Source organism: Herpailurus yagouaroundi, unplaced genomic scaffold (genome assembly GCF_014898765.1).
Source record: "Herpailurus yagouaroundi ecotype Mexico unplaced genomic scaffold, PumYag 159, whole genome shotgun sequence".
In the NCBI taxonomy this organism is placed as follows: Eukaryota; Metazoa; Chordata; class Mammalia; order Carnivora; family Felidae; genus Herpailurus; species Herpailurus yagouaroundi.
In genome coordinates this window covers 19,382,020-19,407,556 of record NW_024412400.1, presented here as the reverse complement: position 1 = coordinate 19,407,556, position 25,537 = coordinate 19,382,020, and the positions used below count along the sequence as shown (strand labels likewise).

General features: G+C 37.3%; 1 long non-coding RNA gene across 2 annotated transcripts in view; it reads right to left on the bottom strand.

Moving 5' to 3' along the window:
* Positions 1 to 25,537, bottom strand: part of LOC121033601 (uncharacterized) — a 62,531-nt gene that overhangs the window by 14,160 nt on the left and 22,834 nt on the right. The window lies entirely within an intron of this gene.

Below are 25,537 nucleotides of genomic sequence, written 5' to 3'. Positions count from 1 at the left end.
TAAAATACATTTTATGTATGTCAGGCATTGTTGAGGAATTAGGTATTTAAGGTAAGCAAACTTTCCAGTTAAGTGAAACTTAACCTTTTAAGCAGGAAAACTAGCATTTATTTTTTTAAACAGAGGAATCTACTATCTTTGTCCATAAAAATTCTACTCATGCTTTAAAGCCCCTTCTCCTCCTTCATGAGAAGTTTCCCTTATTGACCAAATCAAAATGAATCACTTCTACTTAGAATTCCAGATGTATTTTAATCGTGTTTCCCTATGTTGTGCTTATATTGAGGGCCATTCGAAGAACATGTAACCAAAATAAATGTTTGCTCCCTCAGATAGATGAGCTGTCAACCCAAAAGGTGATGGGCAGAGATGCAGATAGACAAAGACACTTTAAAGAGGATTAAATGAGTCAAGGTATCTAAAGCACTTGGAACTGTGCCTAGCACATCATAAGCCCTGAATAAACACTACTACTGTAATTATTGATTTTATTATTAGGATTAAGTAACATGAATTGCTCCTCGAGAATAATGCTTGACTGTAATGGAAAAATGTACCTATCAGATACAGAGCTGTGCATCCTTGCGAGCCCAGAGAAGAGAGAGTGCCAGAGGCAAATATCACTGGACCCATCCCGATAGTGTCCAAGGGAGAGGATGTCTTTACCTTGTGGAGGCAGTGATTCCTGTAACTGACTACACTCTCTCTCCTCTTTCTCATTCCAGGCACAATGATCAGGATGGTAAACTGGTGTTGCAGGTTGATAGGCTTCACAGAGAATACATGCCAAATGGACTGCCATATTGCACATATTTTCTAAAAAAACTGGGTGAGCTTACGTTCATATGGAAATTTGGCTCTCTGTATGGAGTAGCCATGGACATAAGGTGACCATTGGAGGACATGTCTGAACCCTTTGGCACTTATCTTCCTGTGCATAAATAAATTGGTGGGGGGTTTTTTGTTTGTTTTGTTTTTTGTACTTCAGGCTCTGTGAGTTTGGTTATTGTGAATCTATTCCCAAAAAATCAGTCCCCCAGTGGGCCAACAAATTGGGTTTCTGAGCCTGACCTTTTGGCTGGGAAAAATTCACTAAGGCATCCTGAAGATAGTGTAACACTTTTTCCCACTGCCATGCATTTAAGCTATTATTTCTACAAGTTCATCTACCCTTAATGCATTATTTTTATTGCCTTATTACAATTATTTTTATTCTCGATCACATTGGATGTAAATTCCCCCAAGAGTAGTAATCATTCATTTTTACCATCTCCCATGGTGTTTAAAATTTGAAGTGCAGATGATGGGGTAGAAATGATTTTTTTTTCTTCTTTTTAATTTAAATTCATGTTGGTTAACATATAGTCTAGTATTGGTTTCAAGAGTAGAATTTAGTGATTCATCACTTACATGTAACACCCAGTGCTCATCCCAACAAGTGCCCTCCTTGATGCCCATCACCCATCTAGCCCATCCCCCCACACACACACTTCCCTCCATCAACCCTCAGTTTGTTCTCTATCATTAAGAGTCTCTCAGGGTGCCTGGGTGGCTCAGTAGGTTAAGCGGCTGACTTCAGCTCAGGTCATGATCTGACGGTCCATGAGTTCCAGCCCCGCGTCGGGCTCTGTGCTGACTGCTCAGAGGCTGGAGCCTGTTTCAGATTCTGTGTCTCCCTCTCTCTCTGCCCCTCCCCCATTCATGCTCTGTCTCTCTCTGTCTCAAAAATAAATAAACGTTAAAAAAAATTTTTTTAAATAAAAATTTAAAAAAAGGTCTCTCATGGTTTGCTTCCATCTCTGTTTTTGTTTTATTTTTCCTTCCCCTCCTATACTCACATGTTTTGTTTTTAAATTCCACATCTGAGTGGAATTATTGATGAATGATTGGTGAATGGATAAAGAAGATGTGATATATATATATATATATATATATACACACACTATATATATATATATACTATATATATACTATATATATACACACTATATATATATATATACACTATATATATACACTATATATACTATATATATACACTATATATACACACTATATATATATACACTATATATATACACTATAAATTTTTTTTTTTCAACGTTTATTTATTTTTGGGACAGAGAGAGACAGAGCATGAACGGGGGAGGGGCAGAGAGAGAGGGACACAGAATCGGAAACAGGCTCCAGGCTCTGAGCCATCAGCCCAGCGCCTGACGCGGGGCTCGAACTCCCGGACCGCGAGATCGTGACCTGGCTGAAGTCGGACGCTCAACCGACTGCGCCACCCAGGCGCCCCTATATATACACTATATACACTATATATATATATGCTATATGTATACACTATATATATATACACTATATATATACGTTATATATATACACTATATATATACGTTATATATACGTATATATACACCAAATATATATACACACTGTATATATATACACATGTGTATATATATACACTGTATGTATATATAGTGTGTGTATATATATATATATATATACTAAGAAATATTACTCAGTGATCAAAAAGAATGAAATCTCACCATTTGCAATGACACGGATGGAATTAGAGTGTATTATACTAAGTGAAATGAGAAATGAGTTTTTTATATATTCTTAGTGAGCATTTCAATTGGAAAAAAAAATATTTGTCAAGAAGAACTGGACAGGTTTAATCAAATTTTTATATGTACATACCCTTTGACCAGTTCCACCTCTCAAAATCTACTTTAGAGAAAAACTTCTAAGCATGCACAAGAAGATATGGATAGGCTGTGGTTTAGCATTACTTATAATCATGAGCAATTGAAACAACCTACATATTCATTAAAAGAATGCATAAATAATCCATAGTATATCCATTCTATTGAATACAAATGAGCAATTTAAAAGAATGAGGGAATTCTAATGTTCTAATGCAGAAGAAGATGTAAGTAAGCTATATTGTTGGAAGAGAGAAATGAAAAGCAAACCACACACACAAATATTGGATTACATGATACAATTCATATAGACCAAGAAATACTGGGACATGATACCATACATCTTCTCTGGGTATATTTACACAAATGTAGATGCATACAAAATTTTGGAGGGGTACACTGAAAATCAATAACTATGAATAGGGAAAGCAATATGTCTAAATTTGGGATTACAACTTATTTATAATGTTTTAATTGTGTACCAATAAGAATGTATTCATACCTTAACCATGTGATCATAACTGAGTTTTAAAAAGGAACAGTTACTGGGGTGCCTAAGTAGCACAGTCAGTTGAGTGTGTGACTCTCTCTCTCTCTGTCTCTTTTTTTAATATTTATTTATCTTGAGAGAGAGAGCCCGAGTAGGGGAGCGGTAGAGAGAGAGGGAGAGAGAGAATCCCAAGCAGGCTCCGCACTGTCAGTGCAGAGTCTGATGGAGGGCTCAATCTCACAAACTGCGAGATCATGACCCAAGCCAAAATCAAGAGACGCTAAACTGATTGAGCCACCCAGGTGCCCCAAGCATCTGACTTTTGATGTCTGCTCAGGTCATGATCTCAGGGTTGAGGGATCAAGCCCCACGTCAGGCTCCAAGCTGAGGATGAATCCTGCTTAAAATCCGTTATCTCTCTCTCTCCCTCTGCCCCTCTCCCCTGCTCCTGCTGTCTCTCTCTCTCTCTCTCTCTCTCTCTCTCTCTCTCTCTCTCTCAAATAAAAAAAGAGAGAGAGAAAGGAAGGAAGAAAGAAAAAGAAAAAGTTAACTAAATGGCATAAGAGAAGTCTTAAATAAATTGAGACATCATAGATACATACACCTAGATGAAAAAAAAATTGTAAAAATGTCAATTCCTCCCAAGTTCATTTATTTTTTTACATGTAAGCATTTATTTTAAAGTTTACTTATTTTGAGAAAGACAGAAACACTGCAAGCCAGAGAGGGGCAGAGAGAGAGAGAGAGAGAGAGAGAGAGAGAATCCCAAGCAGGCTCTGCACTGTCAGAGCAGAGCCTGAGGTGGGCTCAAACTCACAAACTGTAAAATCAGCTGAAACCAAGAGTCAGACTGAGCTACCCAGGTGCCTCAACTTCCAAGTTCATTTATAAGATAAAAGTAATCAAAATAAAAATCCTATTATTTGGGGGAAATTTACACAACAATTATCTGATAAAACCATTAAAATTGTTATGAAATAAATGAATCACAAGGGTAACCTTATTGTCAGTAATTAAACTGTGCTGACCCTCTGGTTAAGAGAGGGCAGGAGGTGGGGGATGGGTAAAATGGATGACCCGGATTCAGAAGGACACATTTGTTTTTAAAAAAAATTTTTTAATGTTTACTTATTTTTGACAGAGAGAGAGAGCATGAGTGGGGCAGGGGCAGAGAGAGAGGGAGACACAGAATCCAAAGCAGGCTCCAGGATCTGAGCTGTCAGCACAGAGCCCCACACGGGGCTCGAACTCACAAACCATGAGATCGTGACCTGAGCCGAAGTCGGACGCTCAGCCGACTGAGCCACCCAGGCGCCCCAGGAGGACACATTTTGTGACACATACCAGGTGATGTATGGAGATGCTGAATCATTAAATTATACATCTGAAATGAATATTACACTGCATGTTAACTAACTGGAATTTGAATAAAAACTTTAAAAAAATGTATTGTAAAACTGGCACAATTCTGAAGATGTTAAAAAAGGAACAAAACTACAAAGACAATCTCTTAAAAATCACAAAACTAAAGGGCAAAAAATACTCTTTGGGAAAGCAAATTGATAGCATATATCATGGAATTTATTAGGGTGACAGTTTTTTAAATGTTACTTTAATGTTTCTGTTTAAGTTCACATCGATGTTACAATTAAAATCAAAAGAACTTAAAATTAATGTTTTTTAAGTTTAATACCTACTTGTATTTTACTTTCTTTTGAAGTTTAGTACGCAAACACGAAGGTATGTAGATCATAAGGGTACAGCCCAAAGAAATATCAAAAAGTGAATAAATCCAGGCCAAGAAGCAAAATAGGACAGCACCCAGAAATTCCCCGTCTGCCCCTTTTCCATGGCTAGCCTCTTTATTCCCCAAATTAGCAACTATCCTGACTTTTAACACCACAGCATGATTTTGTCTTTAACTTCATAAAAATAGAGACTGTGAAGTACGTTTCACTTTGTGTCTTGCTTTATTCGTTTAATATCATGTCCGTGAGATTCAGGTGCGTTGTTACCTGAACTTTATAGTCTGTTTTCCTTGCTATATAGTATTCCACGGTGCACATATCACCATGCATTCATTCCAATGTTAATGCACCTGGGTTGTCTTCAGTTCTACCTACTAAGAGCAACAGTTACTCTCAGACAGTATTAAGAGATTTAACCACTTAGGGAAATGGATTGGCCCTATCTACCAAAGTCAAACTAGCATTCCTCATTAGCCAGCAACTTTGCCCCAGATACATACCAAAAGAAATGCATGCTCTTGCTTACCAAAATAAAAGGATAAAACCATTCCTAGCAGCATCGTTCTGATTTTGTTTGTTTGCTTGTTTGTTTGTTTTTAAGAGAGAGTGAAAGTGGGGGAAGGACAGAGGGTGAGGGAGAGAGAGAATCTTAAGCAGGCTACATGCCCAGAGTGGAGCCCAGGGCGGGGCTAAATCTCAACACCGTGAGATCATGGCCTGAGACGAAATTAAGAATCAGACGCTTGGGGCGCCTGGGTGGCGCAGTCAGTTAAGCGTCCGACTTCAGCCAGGTCACCACCTCGCGGTCCGGGAGTTCGAGCCCCGCATCGGGCTCTGGGCTGATGGCTCGGAGCCTGGAGCCTGTTTCCGATTCTGTGTCTCCCTCTCTCTCTGCCCCTCCCCCGTTCATGCTCTGTCTCTCTCTGTCCCAAAAATAAATAAACGTTGAAAAAAAAAATTAAAAAAAAAAAAAAAGAATCAGACACTTAACGGACTAAGCCACTCTGGCGCCCCTTATTTTTATTATAATAAACATGGCAGTGACTACCCCTGTCATCTGGGTTTGAGGTAAACAGGGTAAACGTCGTGGATATATTTTTACACTACTCAAGATGCCGTGAAACGGTGTTTTATACCCTATCTCACTTAGGTAAATAAAGTCATGACTAGACATGAACCTAAATACTAAACTCCAGCCTGCTGGAAATAATACCACGTGCAGGACTATCGTCTGCCAACCTTGCTACTGTGCTTTGTGAAAAGAGCTACACATCAGCCAGCTGCCAGTCTTCACGGCAGCTGAAGAGATTTTATTTCCTTATGAACTTGAGTATTACAGGGAGCTTTCCATTTAATAATTAGCTTCACTAATGACTTAATTGTCATATTAAATTACTATTAACCCAACCTGAAATCCACTTCATTAACTTCAAAAATATAAGGCCGCTGCTAAATTGAACTTAAAATGTCAGCAGCTAAAGTAACAAAAAAGAAAGATATGCACCCTGTGATTTTCAAACCTCTTGCTCCATAGAAGGTTATTTTAAAGACAGAAATAATTCCGTATGTTCTATGTTCTGAAATAACTGAGCATCTTCATTTTAAATACCTTTTTAATCAAATTACAAACTCAGCCACCTCCCCAAAAATCTGAGAATAGAGAAATTACTTCTCAATATTTGAAACATTATTGACATGCAAAGCCATTCCCTATTAAATAACTTAAAATTTCAAGTATATACCAAAAGCTAATTTTACAAATTTTTGTTTAATAGCAAAATAATCTAAATTATTAGGGGATGGCAATTTATTAAAATAAAACCACAATGTAGGTTATTCTGGTTTTATTTAAACACTTTGGAAAATTCATTTTAAACACAGATTTCCCAAAAGGCCAGCAATTCCACTCCTTCCAAAAGAAACCCCCATCCATGAGAAATGAAAATGTGTCTACACAAAGACTTGTACAGGAAGGTCTAAAGCAGCTTTTACTTATAGCAGTCAAAAGTGGAAATAATCTACCTATCACCTGATGAATGATAAAATGTAGTAAATCCACCTAATGGAATATTTTTTAAAATTTTTTTTTCAACGTTTATTTATTTTTTGGGACAGAGAGAGACAGAGCATGAACGGGCGAGGGGCAGAGAGAGAGGGAGACACAGAATCGGAAACAGGCTCCAGGCTCTGAGCCATCAGCCTAGAGCCCGACGCGGGGCTCGAACTCACGGACCGCGAGATCGTGACCTGGCTGAAGTCGGACGCTTAACCGACTGCGCCACCCAGGCGCCCCAACCTAATGGAATATTATTCAGCAACAAAAAGCAGTGAGTTACTGATACTAAGTAAAACATGGATGGACCTCAAAAACATTACACTAAGTGAAAGAAACCAGACATGAAAGATCACATACTGTATGATTCCATTTATATGAAATGTCCAGAAAGGGAAGGTTTACAGACAGAAAGTAGATTCATCAGTGCCCAGGGCTATGACTGCTAAAGGGCACAAAGTTTCTCACTGGGGTGATGGAAATGTTGTAAAATGAGAATGTGGTGAGGGACGCACAATCCTGTAAATATACTAAAGATGGCCGAGTTATTCACTTAAACTGGGTGACATCTATGGTATGTAAATAGTGCCTCCACAAAGCAGTTTTTTTTTTTTTAAAAAAAAGATTGAATTTTAGGAAATGAGCCTGAATATGATGAACTGATTGCAGTATGACATCATTGCATGTTATGACTTTCTGTTCATCTGCTCAAAAGTCCTAATGTTGCATCATCTTCGTTTTCATGAATTAAAGCTCCCTGTGCAAAAAATAACAACACATCATAAAAATATAAAAATATCCCATTAGTTAAAATAAAAGGACTCAAACAGATGCAAGAAGGTAATTTATAAACTAATACAACTTTTAAACAATGTATACCTAGGGGAAACAAAATTAGCAGAACTGTTCATAAGGATTTTGTTTTTCCCATGAACTTGCTTCTCCGTTCAGGATCCAGAGCAAATTTTTTACACTGTGAAGCAGATCACGTCATTGTACTGAGAAAAGTCTCCAGCAATAACAACAATCTTTGTGTCACTCTTAACCTCAGTCTGTAAGGCCTTCTGTGTACTCCCCTCACCTACTTCTCTGAACTCAGTTCATATTGTGTTCCTCACGGCTAGAAAAATACCAGCCATACTGGTTTTCTTACTGTCCTTCCAAAAACCTCAGGTTTGTTCCAGCCTGAGGGACTTTGCACTGGCTATGCTTGGAAAGGCGGCAAGGCATAGTAGATAAGTGTGCACACTGGCTCCAAATTGCCTGGCTTTCTGCCTGCGTTTAGATTGGTGTCATTGTCTCTGTTTCTCATTTACGCATCTGTATAATGGGAATAATAACTAGGCATACACCATAAAGTTGTTAGAAGATTAAATGAAATAATTTTTGAAAAGTGCTTAGAAGAGCTTTTGTAGACAAATCTTTTTTTGAACAAATATCTGCGATGCACTGATCTTTCCCCAGATCTTTTCAGAGAAGGCCTTTTATTCAGAACTCAGCTCAAATGTCATTAGGTAGTTCCCAGCCCCGTTTACTCAGTACACGTTTATTAAATGCTTGCTTTATGCCAAGCACCGTTTTGGGTGCTGGGCCTATGCCATGAAAAAAACAAAAATGCTGTCCTGGTGGACTTGACTTCTAGCAGGGGGAAACAGATGGTAAGTAATGACCACAGCACATAGGGCATGTCAGAAGCAACACGTACTGTGGAAGAGAAACAGCACAAAGGAAATGGGCAGGACAGAAGTAGGAGGGGAGAGGAGCTGTTTATCTCTTTACGTGGGGGGTCAGGGACACTGAGAGGAGACATATAAGGAAGGTGACTCATAAGTTAATGGAGTTTACCAGGGGTTGTGTGCAGGAAGCAAGAAATGACAGTCCACTAGAGTGTGTACTAGTGTGAGGTCATGAGAAACACTCAAATTTTATCTTTCTAATAGAACTTCTAGCTTAAAAGATTCAATTTTTTTTTTACTTATTTGTTATAACCTCTTCCCTTCCCAAGCCCCATCATGAAAGAAAGTCCTATAGTGACAAGGACCCTGTCCATCATTTTAACCGCTACAACTAAAGCACACACTGGGTACTAAATGCACGTCTGCGGAATGAGTGAATGGAAGAATGAATACGTGAGTAAATGAAATAAATTAATGTGAGTTTAAATCCACTTTCTACCCTGTACAGATACTAAAGGATTTCACATATACGTGGAATCTGAAAAACAAAATGAACAAAAACACAAGAGACAGACACAGACTCATAAATAGAACAAACTGGCGATTGCCAGACAGGGATGGGCAAAGCGAATGAAGATGAGTGGGAGGTACAGGCTTCTGGTTATGGAACGAGTAAGTCATGGGGATAGAAGGTAAGCACAGGGAGTAGAGTCAAACGTATTGCAATGGTATTGTCGTGTCGCGACAGATGGTAGGTATGCTGTGAACACAGCATAACACGCACATGTGTTGAATCACTATGTTGTACACCTGAAACTAATATGGCATTGTGTGTCAACAATATCTTAGTTTTAGAAATCCACTTTCTATCCTTTATGAGCTATGCATATGATTTCAATGTATGATAAGTGAGACACTTCAGATTAATGAAAAGGACTTCAAAAGCTGTTGCTGGGATAGCTAACAATTTAGAATAAAAATCAACCAGATTCTTAGTTTATACTATACACAAAAATAGATGGCAGATGGTTTAAAGAGTTTAATATAAAAAAAGACGTCTTAAAAAAACAAAAAGAAAATGTAACTTAATTATTTCAGGTATAAAAGGACTCTCCAAAAGTAGAAACTACCAAAAAACAAAGATTGATAAGTTTGATAACATGAAAATCCTTAACTGATGCACAGCAAAATCACTATAAACAATATAAAACCCAATGACAAACTGAAATAAACATACAAAAGTTACTACATATAAGATCATGTGATAATATCCTTCACACAGAAATGACACATATATATATATATATATATATATATATATATATATATATATATATATATATATGAAAGAATCCCTCATGGAAAAATTTGGCTAAAGTATAGGAACAAAGAATTTATGAAAACATATAGAAATGTTTAATAAACATAAAAACATTCAACGTTACCAGGAATCACATATATGCAAACTAATGTACAATAAAATAACACTTTAACTTATCAAATAGATACTGATTTCTTTTAGCGCTAATACCAATGTTGGTTAATAGACATCATCATTCATTTTGGCTCACATGAGTATGAACTGATACAATACATCCAAAGGTAATTCGTTAGTATGTAGCAAATACTTTTTTTTTTTCAACGTTTATTTATTTTTGGGATAGAGAGAGACAGAGCATGAACGGGGGAGGGGCAGAGAGAAAGGGAGACACAGAATCGGAAACAGGCTCCAGGCTCTGAGCCATCAGCCCAGAGCCTGACGCGGGGCTCGAACTCAAGGACCGCGAGATCGTGACCTGGCTGAAGTCGGACGCTTAACCGACTGCGCCACCCAGGCGCCCCAGTAGCAAATACTTTTAACATGTTCGTAGCCATTGACTACACAATTCTACTTACTATAAAGAAATTATCCAAGATGCACACAAATGTGTATGTCTAGCCAATGGAAAACTAGACTGATTAAAATGTTATCATTAGAGGAGAGGTATTAATTGTATTTAAAAATAATAGGGTGCCTGGGTGATTCATTCAGTTAAGTAAGTGTCTTGACTTTGGCTCGGGTCATGATCTCACAGTTCGCGGGTTTGAGCCCTGCGTCAGGCTCTGTACTGACAGCTTAGAGCCTGAAGCCTGCTTCAGATTCTGTGCCTCCCTCTCTCTCTCTCTCTGCTCCTCCCCCACTCATGCTCTGTCTCCCTCTATCTCTCAAAAATAAATCTTAAAAAAAATTTTTTTAAAGAAAAATATTCACTGTACTATATCGTTAAGTGGAGAAAAAAGTTATAAAGCAGATTATACACAATGATCTGAAATTTTTAAATGTACATATACAATTTTTACAGTGGTGGTAAATACATGAGCAATATACATATGATAAAAGTGATAGAATTCTACACACACACTTACCAGTGTCAATTTCCTGGGTTTTGATATTGTACCATAATTATGTAAGATGTAACCATTGAGTGTAACTGAGTAAGCATACATAGGACAGCTCTGTATTATTTTTGTAATTTCTTGTGAATCCGTAATTATCTCAAGATAGAAGGTTTTTTCTGTGCATATGCATTTTGGAATATAGGGAAATACAACAAATTGCTAACAGTAGTTTCTACTGGTCTATAAGATTTGGATGATTTTTATTTTCATCACACTTTTAAACTTTTCTTCAATTAGCAAAGATTATTTTTATAATCAGAAAATGTTATTACTGTATATTGCTTTAAATAATGTAAAAATTGTAAAATATCCCAAGAATTAAAACCTTTTTTTGAATACCAACAGTATTTTTTACAAAGATAGAAGAAATGATTATAAAATTTGTATGAAACCACAAAAGACTCCAAATAGCCAAGCAACTTTGAAAAAGAAAAATATGGAAGCATTGTAATTCCAGACTTCAAGTTACATTACAAAGCTGTAGTGATCAAAACAGTATGGTACTGGCACAAAAGAAGACACATGGATCTATAGAACAGAATAGAAAAGCCAGAAATGAACCCACAACTATGTAGTCAATTAATCTTCAATAAAGCAAGAAAGAATATGCAATGAAAAAAAGTCTCTTCAACAAATGATGTTTGGAAAACTGGACAGCAAGATGTAGAAGAATGAAACTGGGCCACTTTCTTACACCACACACAAAAATAAATTCAAAATGTATGAAAGACCTAAATGTGAGTGAGGAAACCATCAAAATCCTAGAAGAGAACAAAGGCAGTAACCTTTGACATTGGCCATAGCAACTTCTTACTACATATGTCTCCTGAGACAAGGGAAACAAAAGCAAAAATCAATGCCTAGGACTTCATCAAAATAAAAAGCTTCTGCACAGCAATGGAAACAATCGACAAAACTAAAAAGCAACCTATGGAATTGGAGAAGATATTTGCAAGTGACATATATATGATAAATGGTTAGTATCAAAAACCTATAAAGAACTTATCAAATTCAACACCCAAAATACACATAATATATAAAAATGAGTAGAAGAGATGGATAGACATTTTTCCAAAGAAGACATACAGATGGCCAACAGACAGATGAGAAGATGCTCAACATCATGCATCATTAGAGAAATACAAATCAAAACTATGAGATATCACCTCACACCTGTCAGGATGTCAAAAATCAACAACACAAGAAACAACAGGTGTTGGTGAGGATGTGGAGAAAGGAGAAGCCTCATGTACTGTTGCAGGGCATGCAAACTGGTGCAGCCACTCCAGAAAACAGAAGAGAGTTTCCTCAAAAAGTTAAAAATAGAACCACCCTACGATTCAGCAATTGCACTACTAGGTATTTACCCAAAGAATACAAAAATACCAATTCAAAGGGATACATCCACCCAGATGTTTATAGAAGCTTTATCTACAATAGCCTAACAATGGAAACAGCCCAAATGTCCAATGACTGATGAATGGATAAAGAAGATGTGGTACATATACACAATGGAATATTATTCAGCCATAAAAAAGAATGAAGTTTTGCCATTGCAATGACATGGATAGGGCTAGAGAGTATTATGCTAAGCAAAGTAAGTTAGAGAAAGACAAATACTGTATGATTTCAGTCTCGTGTGGAATTTAAACAAACGAGCAAAGGAGAAAGAGAGAGCGGCAGACCAAGAAACAGACACTTAACTACAGAGAACAAACTAATAGTCACCAGAGGGGAGGTGGGTGGGAGTTGGGTGAAATAGGTGCTGGGGATTAAGAAGTGCATTTGTGGGGTGCTTGGGTGGCTCAGTCAGTTAAGTGTCTGACTTTGGCTCAAGTCATGAACTCACTGTTTGTGAGTTCGAGCCCCGTGTTGGGCTCTGTGCTGACAGCTCAGAGCCTGGAGCCTGCTTCGGATTCTGTCTCCCTCTCTGTTCCTCCCCAACTCGCATTCTCTCTATATCTCTCTCAAAAATAAAGATTAAAAAAAAAAGTGCATTTGCTGTGATGAACACGGGGTGATGTATGCAAGTATTGAATCACTATATTGTACCTCTGAAACTAATATTACACTATTCCTATGTTACACATATTCCTATGTGTTACACATATTCCTACACATATTCCTATGTTAACTGGAATTTAAATAAAAATATTAAAAAAGAAAAAAAATTTTTGACTGTGCATGTAAGTATATGTATATATATACATACATATATATACATATATATATACATATATATACATATATATATAGTAGAGAAATGAGGAAAGCTGGATGAATGGATGATAGATAGAGAGCTATAGATAAACAGATATGGCCATTACAAAATTATCAGATATTGGAATGAATTATCACAAAAATGCTTCTGATAAAGAGCATGGATATGTGAGTCACAGATACAGCTTTCATATTATTAGTGGTTGGTGATCATGCTGTTAAATAAATTCAGTTAATAGTCATTATTAACTGATTGATCAAATACAACTGCAGATGTGAACATCAACTGCACTGATCAAATACAAATGCAGATGTGAACATCAACAAATGTCAATTACAAATGCCATTAATAGTCTTGTTTCTTCTTCTCCCCTCTCTCCACGGATGAAATGACCTTCACCTGTTTCCTTTCCTTGCCCTCAACTGTTACGGTAAAAACAGTTGGAAGTGGAAGAAACCGCAATTTGCATCCGGTTTCTTCTATTTAGCATCGGTGGTCATGAGCAAATCTCTTACCCTCTCTGAGTTTCAGTTAACTCAGTAACATGGAAATACTAATACCCACTTTCAAAGTGGTTGGGAGAATAAACTGAGAAGTTATATACTTCTAGTAGGACCTAGTAGGTTCTCAGTAGGTGTGAATACCTTCCTTTTCTTTCCCTACTTACTGCCCATTTCTAAATGCCTTGTTGCTAACTCTTTGAAGTCCTTATTTGCTGAGAAAACATGTAGATAAAAAATAGTGGAGGCTAGGGCACTCATTTTCTCAGCAAGTTCCCATTTTAAGAATTAAACATCACTAAAGGGCTCCTCGTTTTGGAGGATGAGGCAGGGAAAGGGAGTAGAGGAGGACAGAGGCTAACATACTTGATTTTGTCACCACGAAGAGTCCAGTGTCGTATGGAGGACAGCCTCTCCCAGTTAGAACAGTTGTTGGAGATCCAGTTTTACTCAATCAACCAAGAGTGTATTTCTCTGGAAGAACTCCTCAGCCCTCCAAAGACAGCTAAGAGAAATTCTATTCTTGAAGCACTATTTCTTCTCCATGTCATTTCTAATGCTGCCGAATGCCATTATGCAATGATTTTAGTAGAAGACAGCTTTTCAAAATGGCATATTTTCTCACCTATCCTCAAGAATTCATCTATATTTCAAATGGCCTAGTTTCAAGCTGTTATATCAGTCAGGCTAACACATGGTCTCCGACTTAGCAATTTAGGGAAGGGGAATGGGGGGATGAAAGGACTTAATTTGCTACTCTGATATAGCACAGCCTCACATCTTAAGATTCGGATGGGCATTAAGGAAGGCCCTTGTCGTGATGAACACTGGGTGTTATCTGTAAGGATGAATCAATAAATTCTACACCTGAAACCAATTTGACCATATATGTTAATGAGAATTTAAATAAAAACTTGAAATAAAAGAAAATTTTTTTTAAGATTCTTCACATCCTGGGTTCGCCTCCTCTGCTTTTCCACGTTGCCTCAGACTCTGGGCATTTCACATTCAGGTTGTCCAGACCTGTTTCCAGCTGACTTTCACAAGCCTCCTCGAGAACAGCCCACTGTGGCTATTCCTCTCACTCAAATAAATAACAAGAAGGTGTGTGCTCCATAAATAGCAGCAAGTGAGAAATGAAGACCTGCCTGTCTTACACCTGGCTCACAATGCAGCAAGCTGAGGGATCTTTAGTCTCCTGGCGTAATTATATAATAACCCCTCTGGTTCAGAGCTGCGGGAGTCCTTCCCATTTATATCAGTGTCTGAGTTGTTCCCCTTTTACCATTTTCGCAACTGACCCACGTCTATTCTCTCAGTTCTAATCTAAGTGAATGGAATAGATTCTACAGAGTCAAACAGGTAGGCGTAATTTTTAAATGTACACATGTGTAGACAGAAATTTCTAGTGTTGCATTGTAGTGGGCATTGGTTTTCCATGTTCTGAGCCTAGATGGCCCAGCTTCCATCTATCCTGGGTGCCAGTGCTTCCAGTAAACTCCTTTTCTGTGAAAATTTAGCCAGAATCAGTTCTGTTGTTTGCAAACAAGAACACTGAGTGATCTAACCTTCAAGACAGCATGATGCATTATCATAATTGTAGATAATAGCAAAAAAAATACCTAGGGAACTTTAGATAATGTGAATACTAACAAAATACGTACCTGAAAGAAAAATGTTACTGAAATACTATTTGGGGGACAAAGCTATTTATAAAACAGTATGTACAGTATGGTTCCAGTTTTGCAAAAAACCACATGTATGTATATGTCATATTTAACTAGAAGGAGATGTACCCAAATGTTATTAGCATGATCTTCAAGAAAAGGACGTGCCTACAGCCCTTATTCGATTCTTTTAGCGTCTCCACATTTGCTGTATTTTGTACAATGAATACGTATTCCTTTTGCAATGTGAAAAAAATGATAAATGTTATTTTAAGAAAAGCATGCTCAAGGATGAACTTACAGAATAATTAGGGGTTAGTTGCTGATTGAAAACTATGTGGGCAATTAATGAAATGTTATTCCAAAGACTCGCCTTTGTAAGAGCTCTTGAATCTTAATGATACCACTGGAGTATATCACCTATTGTTACCCAATCCTCAGAAACTCAACGTGTACAAATAGGTCATGTTGTTAATCGTGACTCACAAAGATGAATCATGGCATATAACTCACGCTACTGAAAGATTGTAGTTAAACATACTATCAATCTACATATAAAATTATCCATGCTATTTTGAGAATCCAAGTATCTTTTTTAAATTATTAGACTACATTACCTTGGTATTTGAGAAGCTACTTCTTCATAGCAGTTAAAACAACACATTATAACTGCAGACACATATAATAAAGGAAAATATTAATAAAGAAAATTAACACCGCATGAGTTAATTTAGCTAGATTGCTATTTCTAAAATAAAAACAGAAAATTTTTAGAAGCTTTTAAGTTTTCCTAGTTATATTTAAATTTTTTCCATATCTTAAAAAACTGTGCCATTACACCGGCATGAAAATGTATTCACCTCACATCAATTCCTCTCCTGCAAGAATTCTTTAGAAACATTTGTCTGGTTTTTTTTTTTTTTTTTTTTTTTTTTTTTCCTTTTTGTTAAATATTCTGTATTATGTCTGGTTTCGTTTAAAAGGTAGGGACAAAACTTTCAAGTACTCTTAGAATTTATTATTCTCCTTCAAAAGTATTTGGAATCAAGTATCCTTAATGATATGATCTGTTAAATGCTAGTTGACAATTAGAAATTCTACATCTCTTGGCTATAACCATTTCCTAGGATTCGGTTATCTCCTTCTACATCATTGGTTCTCAAATTGTTTGGATCTCAGGACCTCTTCATACTTGAAAAATTACTGAAGAGCCCAAAAAGCTTTTGGTTCACATGGGTGACATTTTTCAATGTTTACCATATTTGAAAGTAAAAGAGAAAATTTTGAAATGCTTATTTACTCATTTAGAAATAACAATGATAAATTTGTTACTATAAATAGCATATTTTATACTTTCCCAAACCCCAGAAAAATTTAGTGAGATAATAACATTGTTGGAAATTTTTGCAAATTTCATTAATGTTTGGCTTAATAGATGACAGCCAGATGATCCTGTCTGCTTCTGTATTCACTCTGTTGCAGACATCACACATCATTCAGTCTTTAGAAAAACTCCACTGCATACTCATGAAAAATAAGAGTGAAAAAGACAAATAATGTCTTAATATCATTATGAAAATGCTTTTCATTTCACAGATGCTCTGAAAAGATCTCAAGGAGCCCAATCCCCTGGGCTTCCCCAAGCCACCAGAGACAACAGTGAATTGATATCATCTCATAATTATGCAGAAACTGAATCAGATATCTAACACATGGCACAAAATATTTTTCTGGGCCCAGGAATACTGTCCTGATGGCAGCTATTTGCCCTTTAATCCACAGCAAAAGATAAAAGTCTCCTTGGGCCTTTCACTGAGATACAAAGAAAATTACCCCATCGCCCCAGTTTTCAGTTACAAGCATATTACACCCTCTCTTTGGACAATTCCCAATTCTGTCCCTCAGAAAGAGATGCAAATAATGTTTGTACCTAAATAACTAAAGGATACTAAGGAAAAGAGCACCTTCTATCCCCATCATAGACTATCCCAAAGACAGTTCCTGAGGCTACCTTGACTTTGTCATTAGTCTTCAAAAGAGATTGTGAATTAGAATTCAACTAATAATGGTCAGGCATCTATCATGCATTATACACTGTGCTGACCACTTCATTTGCATTTCCTCATTTAATGCAAGGAGGATTCCTACCTTCCTCTGTGAAACATTACTATTTGATGGAAACACTTTAGTGGCCAATGATCCATCATGGCCAAACCATCATCTAAGATGGAAGACTGAAGTTTCGAAAAGAGTACAGAAAGTTAAACTAATGAAAGAAACGAAACTCTTATAACTATCTTCCACTCATACACCCAATCATAGATGAACCTAGGTTTCCCCGGGCCCTCCAAAAAAGATACTGACTGATGCCAACGCTATGTTGTACCCTCACGATCAGTGCACGCACACACACACCCTACTTAATGACAGGGATGATACCAATTGAGTTCCATTTTAACAAGACTCAGTTAAGTTTGTCCCGAAATTATTAGTGCCAGTTGGACTTGTTATTTTAATTATTTAATTTAATTGAATATCCAATAAACTGATAACTATGAAAATTTAAAAAGTTGTTTATGTGAAATCTCAGCTGAATGCTTTTAGAAAATTTCAGTAAAGGCAAGTCCCTTAAGAACACTAGAATTGAGGGGCACATGGGTGGCTCAGTCAGTTACGTGTCCGACTTTGGCTCAGGTCATGATCTCACAGTTTGTGAGTTCAAGCCCCACATCAGGCTCTGTGCTGGCAGCTCAGAGCCTGGGGCCCGCTTTGGATCCTGTGTCTCTCTGTCTCTCTCTCTGCCCCTCCCCTGCTCTCTCTCTCTCTCTCAAAAATAAAATAAACATTAAAAAATATTTAAAAAAAAGAACGCCAGAATTGAGTCTGGGTATAACAACTTTTAAAGGACTGAAGAAAAGGGAAGAATGCTGGAAGGATTCTATTCTCAAATTTCTCTACAGAATGTCCTAGTGCTCAAAGGGCTGGTTTCTTCCTTCCTTTAAACACCAGATTAAATATCACCTCCTGAGAGAGGTTTGTGCAACCCACTAGTCTAAGTAACCCTCACCTCTACCCTATAATTCTATGCCACAGCATTCCGATATCATGGATTTTTCCTTCTGAGCATTTATCAATAATGTCTAATTAATCTTATTCATTTATTTACTTGTTAAGTGTCTGTTTTCTCTCTGGAATTTAAATGCCATGAGAGCCGGAAACATATTTGTTTTATTCACAACTATCTATCCAGAGCTCTGCACAGTGCCTGATATATAACAGGTGTTCAATAAACATTTACTGGATGAAGTAACAAATAAATGATTTTGCTGTTAAGAAATAGTTACTTGTGGGGCACCTGGGTGGCTCAGTCGGTTGAGCGTCCAACCTTGGCTCAGGTCATGATCTCACAGTTTGTGAGTTTGAGCCACGCGTTGGGCTCTGTGCTGACAGCTCAGAGCCTGGAGCCTACTTCGGATTCTGTGTCTCCTTCTCTCTGCCCCTCCACCCCCGCCCCCCATTCATTCCCTCTCTCTCTCTCTCTCTCCAAAGTAAATAAATTTTTTTTAAATAAAAAAAAAATAAGATTATACTGTGCAGACTGTTTTTTATCTATTTTGTTCACCTAAAATGTCTCGCAAACATCTTTCTTTGACAGATTCTGCTGATTTTCATCTCCATTCAAACACAGCAGAGACTTCCAAAATATGGAAGCTAACTACTTCTTTATATTTGAGCGTTTGGAATGATTTTTAACTCATTCAGATAAAATCTGAAAGAAGCATTGTCCTTCTCTTTTAAAGCTACTCATTCATTAGCTGTAGTGATTTTCTTTTTTTACGTGATGTCATCTAAGTACTCTCGTTTTCTGTTCTTTTGTATTTACAAAAAAGATGTACGTTCTATTTTAGCATAGCTCTTCCCTGTATTACATCATATCTCATATTGTTCCAACATGGGAGAAAACAATGGTCACTTTTCCTCTCAGACTGCAAGAGTTTTCCGCTCAAACAGCAACATTTTTGTTGACATTTATTCTACATGCCGCCTCTTCGTTCTGTATTAATCATTTCATTTTCATTCTTTGCATTTCAACATTGAGATGTTTTCTTTCCATAGAATGTTCTTTCTTGCCTGGCTCCTCATAAGTATACGAAGGTAGACACCATATTTATGGTAATTGTTCTTCTCATTGTTTTAGCCATGTTACTATTTTTCCAAATGTAGTCAACTTTTCTTTGTTTTGTGTCCTATCAATTGATCAATAACCATTTAAGTCAGTATCTCCAGGTCCCGGGTAAGTATTCCACGAATTTTTTAAAATATCAGATGACACTGTTATGCTTCTCTGCTCTCAACTCTTGTTTGTGACTCTGTTCTCTACTTCATACACACTTTTAGTTTTTTCTTGTGTTACTTCCATAATTAGAAAGAGTGTTAGGGCTACAAGAAGTGATCTTTCAATATTCAAATGGCAAAAACAGACATTCCATGAGGACCAAAGAGAAACTGAAGCACCAAAACACAAGCAATGACCTATCCACATTAGACAACCCCCTAGGAAATTACCTAAAGTACTACGAATGTATTGTACAGGAAAATAGGATATCCGTAGAAAGCAAGAAAAAATGAACAAAGGCAGATATTCTGCTGCGGTTTCTCTAGTGGTTAAGTAGATGAAGAGATATAGACAGTAGATAATATTTATCAATATCAAGAGATGTCATTATCCCCAAAAGGATGGAGAATTCTGGCTAATACTGGAATGTAAAATGCATTTGGTACAGTAGGGTAATGTGAATACCGTCCTGTTGGAAAAGGACTTGTTTCAGCTAGAAAAGGGTGAGTGATATCACACACCCATGGTTCACAGACAAGTCACCTGCTATGGAACCATGAGGATGGTAAATCAAGCACCACCCAAAAGGGGAAGCAAGGACAACTCACTTCACAGAAACTCTCCATTCACTAAGAAATTCTTACGCTGAATTACTCAAAGGAAACTCCATCCTTTCTGTAATTTCTCCATTTTGACCAAACCAAGATAGGCGCCTACTTTCCTGTTCCTATTTCAGCTAATCCTCACTGATTGAGTTTCCTGCCAAATACCTAACTTATTGATTTCTAAATCTATAGTAATGATATATGGGAGTCTTTCAGGTATTAAAAGAGCTACCAGTTTTTGAACTCCTAGTTTGTACCAGGCAATAGTAAGTGTTTTCTACATACAGTATTTCTTATCCACGAAACAAATGTATGAGGCAGGCATTGTGCTGATTTTACAGAGGAGGAGATGGACGCATAGGTGAAATAACTTTGCCAAGATCTCCCAGCTAGCAGGGGAAGAGGAAGACTTGGAACTTAGTTCTAATTCCCAGCGTACCCACACTTGCCACATTCTTCCGCCTTACCTTGGAGAGTAATATTTTGACAACACACAGCGAGGCATTTATTCATTCATTGACATGGAAAAGTAGGTTTAATTCATTTTGTAATCACTGAACCGGTTCAGAACAATTACACACACTCTAACTAAACTTGTAAGGGAAAAATGAAATGTCTTTAACAAATGCTTTCCACCTTTGAAATGCACAGGATACTGACAACAATCCACTGTTACCTGCCTTTTAAATTGTGCCAGTTTTCTGCCTGAAACATTTAAGGACAAACAGAAGTTTAAACCATATTTTGTTGGAAAAAGAAGGCAAGAACTTCATATATGTCCACTAACCCCTAAGGTAGTCAGAATTTTTCTTTCCAATTGATCTACTGGAGATTTTTTTCAATCATTTTTTTCTCTTCTACCCTATGAAAATAAATTGGGCCATGTCCAGTAGTCAAGTGCTCTACAGCACGCTTGTGCTCCTATGTGCCCACGCAGGAGTAAACGCAATCCCCATGCATGGTACTCGCAGAGACACTCTCTCATCGGGAGCCGGTTTAACGTCAAATGCGCTAAGCCAAGTCCTACCGTGTAGAATTGCCTATTTTTCACAACAGGAAAAACCTTTATTAACTAGTCAGATTATTTTACCACCCCCTGGCAATAGTTCTGTAAACTCATCTTTCTTCGTGGTAACAAGAGCTGGAGCCATTTCCAATCCTCCAAAATGGTAGCCACAAAATCTGATTCAAAAATTACTGCACAAAGGTCTCTTTTATGAAATAATGCAAACGAAAAATAATTAAAATTAAGCCATTGACAATTTCCCATCATAACCATTCACAGAAATATTCACAATGAAGATCTTCACTATATTGAACTTTGCAAGGTCCCCTTCTCTAGTTAGAATAGCTGAAGTGTTCCTACATAAACATTAAACTTACATTAAAGGAGTAAACCATTAAAAATCAAGTAACAGCCATACTCAGACATACTAAAAAATAACATCTATAAAAAAATATCAATTACCTAGTATTTTCTATTCTACTCAAATGAAAGCCAGTATTTTTATCCTTTTATATTTTTTCAAAAAACACTTAATATGGTCAAGTAAATGATAACGGGAAGAGGAAATACATTAGTTGTAAAAAATTCCATTTGCCCTTCTCTGACATGAAATAATGGTGGAAACCTATGCCTTTATTTGTACATATTTAATTATATAATAGTCCAACTATGGCTAATATCAACATTGCACTATGAGTCCTGGCATAAGAAACCACCCCTCAGTTTTACAAACTGCCATGTGTGAGAACTGAACTATGCTAGGGACAGTGACGCATACAAAGATAAAACATCCTACCTGCCATCAGGGTGTATGTTAAACAGAACAATTCTTGAAGCATGTGCACCAAAAAAATTATTAAGCATGTGAGAGGCACAAAGAAAAATGCCTTGGAAAAAAATGTAATGTTTGTTTCAGATGAATAAAATCAACAAAATCATAATGAAAGAGTTACTGTCTGGACCTCCGCCAGGAATTTGGATAGGGCTTCAAAGGGTGGTGTGGAGGGCAACACCAGCACGATACGAAAATAGGAAAGGAAAAGACAGGTTGGCTAAAGCTTCCAGTTACAAAAGGGACAGACTTGGGGAGACTGTGTGCAAACCTAAACATGGTAAGCTTACTCGACAGGCAAGAAAAATTTTGAAGGTTCTCACTCCTCTTTGAAACGTTTGAGCAAGAGGAACACACTCTGACTTGTCCTCAAAGAGGTCACTGCACAAAGGGTCAAAGTAAATAATTTGAAGACGAGACAGATTGTCAAGGAGTCTCTCGCAATTGAAGAAAACAAAAGGCTAAGGAAATTGAGTTAAGGCAATGAGCAAACATATAATAATATAAGCCACTTCATCTCATATTTTGGTTTGCCAAGGTGTTAAATACACACGAGAATATCTTCCATCCTACAGCTATAGCCTCAAATGAAACATTAGCAATAAAAAGAAAAGCCCACTAAACAGCTCATTGAAGAAGCTATACACATGGTAAATAAGCATATGAAAAGATGCTCCATATCACGTTATTAGGAAAATTCAAAATAAAGCAATGAGATACTACTACACACCTATTAAAATGGTCAGAGTCTGGAACACTGACAACACCCAATGCTGGCAAGGATGTGGAGAAACAGGAACTATCATTTACTGCTGGTGAGAACGCAAAATGGTATGGCCATTTTGGAAGACAGTTTAGCAGTTCCTTACAAAACTGAATATACTCTTACCATCTGATCCACCAATCCCACTCCTTGGTATAAAAGTGAAGGACTCAAAAACATATCCACACAAAAACCTGCACACAGATATTTACAGCAGCTTCATTCATAATTGCCAAAACTTGGAAGCAACCAAGAGGTTCTTCAGTAGGTGAGTGGATAAATAAACTGTGCTACATCCAGACAACGTAATATTACTCAATGCTAAAAAGTAGAAATGAGCTGTAGAGCCATAAAAAAACATGAAGGGGGGCACCTGGGTAGCTCAGTCGGTTTAGCATCCCACTTCGGCTCAGGTCATGATGTCACAGTTTTTAAGTTCAAGCTCGCATCAGGCTCTGTGCTGAGAGCTCAGAGCCTGGAGTCTGTTTCGGATTCTGTGTCTCCCTCTCTCTTTGCCCCTCCCCCACTTGTTCTCTCTCTCTCTCTCTCTCTCTCTCTCAAAAATAAACATTAAAAAAAAGACATGAAGAAACATTAAATGTATATCCCTAACTGAAAGAAGCCAATCTGAAAAGGTACCTATTATATGATTCCAACTATATGACATTCTGGAAAAGGCAAAACTATGGAGACAGTAAAAAGATCAGTTGGGGAGCATCTGGGTGGCTCAGATGGTTAGGCATCTGACTCTTGATCCCCCCTCAGGTCTTGATCTCAGGGTCATGAGTTCAAGCCCTGCACTAGGCTCCACATTGGGCTCTGCATGGAGCTCCATGTTGGGTGTGAAGCATACTTAAAAAAAAAAAATCAGTTGCTGCCAGTGGTTATGTGGAAAGAGGGATAAATAGGCAAAGCACAGAAGATATCTAGGGCAATGATATGATATACTGTGTATGATATTATAATGGCAAATCTGTTGTTATGAATTTTTCCAAACCCATAGAACGTACAACACCAACAGTGAACCATATGTAAACTTTGGACTTTGGGTGATTATGATGTGGCAGTGTAGGCTCATGAATAGTAACAAATGTACCACTCTGGTGGAGGATGTTGATAATGGAAGAGGCTATGCATGTGTGGGGGTGAGGGGCATATGGGAAACATCCATACCTTCTGCTCAATTTTGCTGTGAATGTAAAAGTGCTCAAAGGGTGCCTGGGTAGCTCAGTCGGTTAAGCGACCTGACTCTTGATTTCGGTTCAGGTCGTAGTCTCATGGTTTATGAAATTGAGCCCTGCATCAGGCTCTGTGCTGACAGCTCAGAGCTTGCTTGGGATTCTCTCTCTCCCTCTATCTCTCCCTCTCTCTGCCCCTCCCCCGCTCATGCTCACTCTCCCTTTCAAAATAAATAAACTAAAAAAAAATTTAAGGCTCTGAAAACTCAGGTCTGTTTTTTTTTTTTTAATTTTTTAACATTTATTTATTTTTGAGACAGAGAGAGACAGAGCATGAACGGGGGAGGGTCAGAGAGAGGGAGACACAGAATCCGAAACAGGCTCCAGGCTCCGAGCTGTCAGCACAGAGCCCGATGCGGGGCTCGAACTCACGGACCGCAAGATCATGACCTGAGCCGAAGTCGGCCGCCCAACCGACTGAGCCACCCAGGCACCCCTCAGGTCTGTTTTTAAAAAACACATTAACTAAATTCAGAAATTCAAGATAATGCATATAAAATTTAGGTACACTGTAGAAATCCTAACAACTGTTCATAAATTTCATTTGGGATATTTATAAAGATTTTGTAACATTAATAATGTCTACAACAATGTTATACTCATTTTGAAACTGAATTAGAGGTACCTATTTTAAGCTATATATTTAATGTACTTAAATTCTCTAAAAATGTTTAGAATTCATCTTATTACAGTAAACATTGTTGACATTCAGCAAGAGCTTTAGAAAACCTAGGGCTATTCAATCTGCACACGGTTTTTATTTAGCTGTGGTGGTGTTGTGTTGAAAATGTATGCACGTTGAGTTTTTCTTTCTATAGATAATTAATTTGTATCTATGGATTTCTTTCCTCATAAGGTTGTTGTGGGATGCCACTAATGTTGGGTAAGATTTGAAGTATAAATATTAAGGTCCTGTATGGTCTCAGAGGTAGAAGCCCATTATACTTTTATGAATTAACAGTTACACTATAAAATAACTATAGATTCATGTGAAACTCCTGGTTCAGTTTCCATGAGCACAAGTATTAGGGGAAAAATTGAAATGCGTTGCAGAGTAGCTTATAATTAATCTGAATTTAAATTTGCTAGTGTTTTCCAAAACTCGAATAGGAATAATTCTGTCTCTCCCTCCCTGTATCCTTTCATAACAAGAATAAAAATTCCATGATAGCAATGGCAATTTATTGTTAACATAAAAATTACACAATACGTGTGCAGAAACTTTACTGAGACACTAAGGGACTTAAGT